Here is a 7,952-nt window from a genome sequence, read left to right on the forward strand (position 1 = left end):
CAATAGCATCCAAAAAACTGAAACACCTAGGAATCAACCTAATGAAAGAAATCAAAGACCTCTTCTCTGAAAACTATGGCACTCTGAAAAGAGAAATTGAAGATGATATCAGAAAATGGACAGACATCCACTGCTCCTGGGTAGGAAGGATTAATATAGTGAAAATGGACATACTTCCAAAACTACTATATAGATTTAATGCAATTCCAATTGAGATCCCAGCAGCATGCTTCATAGACCTCAAGAAAACAATCCAAAAATTCATTTGGAATAAGAAGAGACCCAGAATAGCAAAAGCAATTCTAGGTAACAGAGACATGGTAGGGGGTACCACAATCCCCAACCTGCAACTCTACTACAAAGCTATTGTGATAAAAACAGCATGGTACTGGCAAAGAAATAGATCTGAGGACCAGTGGAACACATTAGAAGATGCAGAAATAATGCCAGACACACTCAGCCATCTCATCTTCAACAAAGGAGCCAAACACCCTCACTGGAGGAAAGATAGCCTCTTTAATAAATGGTGCTGGAAAAATTGGGCTTCAACTTGCCAAAGATTAAAACTAGACCTATATCTCTCACCATGCACTAAACTAAAAGCAAAATGGATTAAAGATCTAAATATTAAAATAGAAACTCTGAACCAGTTGGAACAGAGCTTAGGTAGAACCCTTGAAGACATCGGTGTAGGAAAAGATTTTATGAACAAAACCTCAGTTGCCCGTGAACTAGCACAAACAATGAACAAATGGGATTTCTTCTCATTAAAAGGCTTCTGCACAGCAAGAGAAACCACCAGCAGGGTGAAGAGACAACCCACAATGTGGGAAAAAATCTTCACCTGTTCTTCCTCAGACAAAGGTCTACTATCTCAAATCTATAAAGAACTTAAAAAGATCATCCTCCCAAATTTAAAGACCCAATCCGAAAATGGACATCTGAAATGAACAGACATTTCTCAGTCAAAGAAGTAGAAATAGCAAATAAATACATGAAAAAATGTTCAACATCACTGGTCATTCAAGAGATGCAAATGAAAACAATGCTGAGATTCCACTTCACTCCAGAAAGAATGACTGCTATCATGAAATCCACCAATAACAAATGCTGGTGGGGCTGTGGGGAAAGAGGAACCCTGCTCCACTGCTGGTGGGAGTGTAGACTGGTGCAAGCACTGTGGAAATCAGTATGGAGATACCTCAAAGAACTAGGACTAGAAGTCCCTTTTGAGCCCGCGATTCCACTGCTGGGGATCGTCCCCAAAGAATTAAAAGAATCATACCACAGTGATATATGTGTGCCCATGTTCATAGCAGCACAGTTTGTAATAGCTAAAGCTTGGAAACAGCCCAAATGCCCGTCAACTGGAGACTGGATAAAGAAAATGTTGGGTTTTTTTTTAAAAAATGGAGTACTACTCAGCCATCAAAAATGAGAAATTAGAGACATTTATAGCTAAGTGGATGCACATTGAGGAGATACTCTTAAGTGAAATAAATAGGACACACATGTATAAATACAGAATAGTTTCTCTGGTATGAGAAACTGAAAGTGTAAATAAGGACTAAAATGTATAATAGGTCATGTGAAATAGGAAGAAAAGGGGCAAAGTTGAAAGAAATGGGAGGACTGGGGAAAAGATAGAAGGGAATGGGATTAATAAGAGAAAATGGAAAAATAGGAACAAAATCTTTGTAAATAGGGAGGAATGGAGGGGTTGAAGGGAGGGCTGGGCCAGGGTGAAAAATAAGAACCAAGAGAGACTATGTAAAGGTGCAAATTTCCAATGATAAATGTCATTATATTGCATACCTAAAATGTACCAATGATTAGAATCAATAATCAATAATGCAAAATAGGAAGAAAAGGTCCAAAGGGGTAGGGGTAGTGGGAGGGGCAGGGGAAAGGAAAGAAGGGAAAGGAAAAATGATGAGAAATGGAAAAAATGGAAATAAAGTCTTTGTAAATAGGCAAGGGTGGAAGGGGTGAAGGGAGGGCTAGGAATGGGGAAAAAATAAGAACCAAGATGCATCATGTAAAGGTACAAGTTCCTAATGAGAAATGTAATTGTGTTGTATACCTACAATGTACCAATAAAAGAATTTAATTAATAAGCAATGAGATTGAAGCAGTATTAGTTTCCTAGTAAAGTAAACTCCAGGACTTGACAGATATTCCACTGTATTTTACCAAATTTTTAAAGAGAAAATTATACAAATGCTCATCAAACTGACAGAAAATAGAGGAGTGTTTCCAAATATGTTGCATGAAGTCGGTATTACCCTGCTAACAAAACATGATAAAGATATAACAAGAAAGAAAACTCTAGACCAATACCCTTGATGAACATAGCCATGAATAATCTTCAAAAGATATTTGCAAATAGAATCCAATGTCACATTCAAAATCATACACTATGATCCAATTAGTCTCATGTAGGTGACACAGTGATGACAAACTCAACTTATTCCTGATTCAAAATGCCAAGATTCTATAATTAGAAATTTCTAGATTCCACTAAAATTCTTCTCTGCTGATGAATTCAGCAGTGACATAGGAAAAAGTATCAAAATGGAAAGTGACTAGATTTCCTATATAATAATCACAAATTCACAGAGAAAGAAATCAGAAAAATATTCCAATAGCTGTACACACACACACACTCACTCACACACACACACAGCTGCACCTATGAATGAACCTACTCAAGGAGAAAAAGATCTCTAAAATGAAAATTACAAATCACTAAAGAAAGAAATTGAGGAAGACCCTAGAAGATGGATTGAATTCCAGTGTGCTTGGGTTGGGACTATTTAATATTATTATTTTTTATTTTTGAGACAAATTCTCACTATGTAGTTCAGGCTGGCCTTCAACTCACTGTGTCTGTCAGGCTGGCCTTGAACTCACAGAGATCCTTCTGCCTAGCCTCCTAAGTGCTGGGATTACAGGTGTGTGCCACCACACCCGGTCTTAATCTATGGGCATACTATCAACGGTGATTATGAAGATACAAATTTCATTCTTCACAGAATGAGAAAAATTATTAAAATCCATATAGAAGAATCTGTATGGAAGACCTTGTGTAGCCAAAGAAATCCTGAGCAAGAGGAACATTGCTTGTGGTACCACAAACCCCCATTTTGAAATATCCTATAGAGACTTTGTTTTTTGTTAATTTTTAAAATTTGTCTCAGTACGTGTTCGCAATACATAATGATTACACTCCTTGTGAAGATGTGGTACATGTACACAACATAGCTCCATTCTCTTTTCATCTCTTTCCACTCCCCTCCTTCAAACAGAGTGGCATAGTCCAGTGGATAAAAATAGATGAACTAGGAAAAAGACCATCTCAAAAAAGAAGCTAAAACACGGATTGAAGAAAAAAGCTTCTTTCAGCAAATGATATTGGGAAACTGGACACAAGAAGATTGTAGAAGATTGGAATGAGATTCCAATGTCTCACCTTATGCAAACTCCAACTCAAAATGGACCAAAGACCTTAATGTAAGACTTGAAACTGCTAGAGGAAAACACAGTGGAAACACTTCAAGATATTGGTAACAGACACTGATTTCCTGAACGGGATCTAATAGCTCAGAAATTAATAGCAAGAATTGATCAAAAGAATTTAATGAATTTAAAGGCATTCTGCGTACTCAAGGAAACAATGACAAAGTGAAGTGTCAGCCTGCAGAATGGGGTAAAGTCTTATTCAGGTATTCATTTGATTGATGGTTAATATTTAGAAATAACAGGAACTCAGAAAATGGGACACAGGTCTGAAGAGAAAGTTCTCGAAAGAAGTTTGAAAGAACTATGAAAAATACTCAATACCTATAGCCACTGGGGAAATGCAAATCTGAGCTATGTTGAAATTCCATCTCACCCCAATAAAAATGGTATTATCAAGAATACAAAGTAAAATAAATGCTAGTGAGCAGGATACAGGGCAAATGAAACCCTTACATATTTTTTAGAGGTAATGTAAATTAGTACAACCACAATGAAATCAATATGGAGATTCCTTTAAAAACACCAAAATAAAACTACAAATAGAGGTACCATAAATCACTCCACTATGAATTTCTTAAAGTAGTTAAAGTCAGCATAAAAAAGAGATACTTGCATACATACCAATGTTTATTGTGGCACTACTCATAGAAGCTGTCTGTGAGACTAATCATGAGAGAACTTTCTAGTTCAGAATTTTTTTCTAGTCATCAAGGAGGCTGACCTTGAGAATTGGGAAACTGTTTTGGAGGTCATGGACACTGTTTTGGAAAAGTAAATATAGTATGCCAGTGTTTATTGATGTGTGGATGTTGTTGTTTAGGAGATAGACAGTGATCTTCTGGCTTTTAAAGACTTCACCCCACCATGGGATTGCAGGATCTTCTTCCACGCTGTCCTCACATCCTTGTTTCTCAGGGTGTAGATCACTGAGTTGAGCATGGGTGTGATAACACAGTAGAAGAAGGATATGAATTCGGCCTGGGAACTTTTGGATGAAGGCTGGAGGTACAATAGATGCCTGGTCCAAAGTACATGATGACCACGAGCAAGTGCTGAGTGCCTTGTGCCTTCTTTCAGCTGAAGGTAGCTCCAGTACAGCCCTAGCAATGAAGGTGTAAGAGATGATCACCACCAGGGGACTCATCATTCCTAATGGGATAAACGCCAATATGATGGCCAGCTTATTAGCAGAGGTGTCCCCACAGGCCAGCTTGATGAGCACAGGTATCTCACAGAAGAAGTGGTCCAGGTTGTAGTGTCCACAGGGGGAGATGGAGGGTGAGTGTGGCTTGGAGTGGAGCATAGGCCAGACCACTGGACCAGGAGGCAGCTGCCATCTGCACACACAGCCAGGGACTCATGATGAGAATGTACTGGAGGGGCCAGCAGATGGCTACATAGTGATCAATGGCCATCATGGCTAGTAGGGCACTTTTAGTGGAAGTTGTCCAGCATAAGAGAAAGACCTGTGTGTTACAGCCCCAGGCAGCAATTGTCTTGTGTGCTCCCCAGTTGTTGGCCAGCAGCTGGGGCACAATGGTGCAGGTGAGACTGAGGTCCAGCAGAGAGAGGTTGTCCAGGAAGAAGTACATAGGCATCTGGAGTCTGGGGTCCACCAGGGAGAGGAGGATGATGGAACTGTTCCCCACCAGGGTGAGGAGGTAGGAGATGAGGACCACTGCAGAGAGGGGCCTCTCCAGCCACGGAAACTCTGAGAAGCCCAGCAGGACAAAAGTGTTGGGAAAACTCACATTTTCTCTTTCCATGGAATCTGTCTCTAATATATGACTGGAAGAAAAGCAACAAATTTGTAAGATAAATAGGACTTTTGTTTTGCTTTTATTCCCCTCTGTTTTTAATGGGTGTGTATTTATGATACAAAATAGATTCATGCAGCTACATACCTTATATACATTGTTTCCCTGAAAGAGTGCACAAAGTATAATTTATTTTAGGCAATCCTCTCTCATTTTTTCACAAAATTATCTAATGATAAGATACACAAAAGATAAAATTTAGTAGCTCCCAAATTTTTACATATATTTCAGTAGAACTTAGTACATATGCAATGTTATACAACATCACTACCATTCATTTCCATAACAGTTTCATCTTGCAAAATTGATATGTACCTATTAAATATCTTCTTGTCCTCCTCCCGCCATGTAAACCCCTATTCTACTGTATGTCTATATTCAATTTCATTTAACTAAATTAGAATCTAGCAGCAGTCATAATTCTGTGATTAGAGTATTTCTCCGACATATTTTTAAAATGCCTCTACTGAATAATATGTTAGAACTTCCTACCATTATGGCTCATGTATAAAAATATATGTATACTCCATCTCAGTGAATTCACACATTGTTTCCTTGTGCTTGCTATTGTAATCATGGCTGATATGCACATAGGTGTCTATTACCTCTTTATACCCTCCTTTCCATTTCATATGGTGTAGACTCAGAAGTGACATTTCTGTACCTTATGGTAACTGTAGGTTTAATTCTGTGGAGAACTACTATGCTCCTCTTCCCAGCTGCTGTGCTATTCTTCCTATTTCACATTACCTATTATACATTTAGTCCTTGTTTACACTTTCAGTTTCTCACATGAGAGAAACTATTCGGTATTTATATGTGTGTGTCCTATTTATTTCACTTAAGAGTATCTCCTCAATGTGCATCCACTTAGCTATAAATATCTCTAATTTCTCATTTTTTATGGCTGAGTAGTACTGAATTTTATTAAAAAACCACATTTTCTTTATCCAGTCTCCAGTTGATGGGCATTTGGGCTGTTTCCAAGTTTTAGCTATTACAAACTGTGCTGCTATGAACATGGGTGCATATATATCACTGTGGCATGATTCTTTTAATTCTTTGGGGAAGATCCCCAGCAGTGGAATAGTGAGGTCAAATGGCACTTCCAGTCCTAGTTCTTTGAGGTATCTCCATACTGATTTCCACAGTGCTTGCACCAGTCTACACTCCCACCAGCAGTGGAGCAGGGTTCCTCTTTCCCCACAGCCCCTCCAGCATTTGTTATTGGTGGATTTCATGGTAGCAGCCACTCTTTCTGGGGTGAGGTGGAATCTCAGTGTTGTTTTCATCTGCATCTCTCGAATGACCAGTGATGTTGAACATTTTTTCATATACTTATTTGCTGCTTTTACTTCTTTGTCTGAGAAATGTCTGTTTATTTCAGATGCCCATTTTGGAATTGGGCCCTTAAATTTGGGGGATCTGATTTTTTCAATTCTTTATATATTCTAGATAATAGACCTTTGCCTGAGTTACAGCTATTAAAAATTTTTTCCCACATTGTAGCTTGTCTGTTAGCTCTGTTGGTGGTTTCTCTTGCAGTGCAGAAGCTTTTTAATAAGATGAAATCTCAGTTGTTGATTCTTTCTACTAGTTCCCATGCTGCTGAGGTTTTGTTTATGAAGTCTTTTCCTATGCCAATATCTTCAAGAGTTCTACCTAGGTTATCTTCCAGCAAGTTTAGTGTTTCTGTCTTAATATTTAGATCTTTAATCCACTTAGATCTCAGTTTAGTGCATGGTGATTGATATGGGTCTAGTTTTAATCTCTGACAGGTTGAAATCCAGCTTTTCCAACACCATTTATTAAATAGGTTATCTTTCCTCCAATGAGGGTGGTTGGCTCCTTTGTCAAAGATGAGGTGGCTGAGTATGTCTGGAGTTGTTTCTGCGTCTTCTAATCTATTCCACGAATCCTCCGGTCTGTTTCTTTGCACTACCAAGCTGTTTTTATCACAGTAGCTTTGTAGTATAATTTCAAGTTGGGGATTGTGATACCCCCAGCCATGTCTCTGTTGCCTAGAATTGCTTTTGCTATTCTAGGCTTCTTCTGATTCCAAATGAATTTTTGGATTGTTTTCTCAAGGTCCATGAAGTATACTGCTGGGATCTCAATTGGAATTGCATTGAATCTATATAGCAGTTTTGGAATTATGGCCATTTTCACTATATTGATTTTTGTTACTCAGGAACAAGGGATGTCTTTCCATTTTCTTATATCCTCCTTGATCTCCTTTTTCAGGGTGCTGTAGTTTTTAGTGTAGAGGTTTTTTGCTTCCTTTGTTAGATTGATTCCTAGATATTTCATTTTTTGGATGCTATTGTAAAAGGAATTGTTTCCCTAATTTCTCTCTCAGCGAGTCTGCTATTTGTGTATAAGAAAGCTCTAGTTTTTTGTGTTGACCTTATATCCAGCTACTCTATTGGATCTGTCAATTAAGCCTAGAAGTCTTTTGGTAGAGTTTTTTGGGTCTCCTATGTAAAGTATGATATAATCAGCAAATAATGACAGTTTCACTTCTTCCTTTCCTATCTTTATTCTTTTTATTTCTTTCTCTTTTCTAATTCTGTGGCTAATGTTTCCAGAACTATATTGAACAGGAGTGGTGAT

General features: G+C 38.1%; 1 pseudogene; it reads right to left on the minus strand.

Moving 5' to 3' along the window:
• Positions 1 to 4,338: 4,338 nt before the first annotated feature.
• LOC101697018 (olfactory receptor 2G3-like) lies at positions 4,339 to 5,288 on the minus strand (annotated as a pseudogene).
• Positions 5,289 to 7,952: the final 2,664 nt, after the last annotated feature.

This window comes from Heterocephalus glaber, unplaced genomic scaffold (assembly GCF_053883595.1).
Source record: "Heterocephalus glaber isolate CG9 unplaced genomic scaffold, H.glaber_assembly_v1.0 deba00001466, whole genome shotgun sequence".
In the NCBI taxonomy this organism is placed as follows: domain Eukaryota; kingdom Metazoa; phylum Chordata; class Mammalia; order Rodentia; family Bathyergidae; genus Heterocephalus; species Heterocephalus glaber.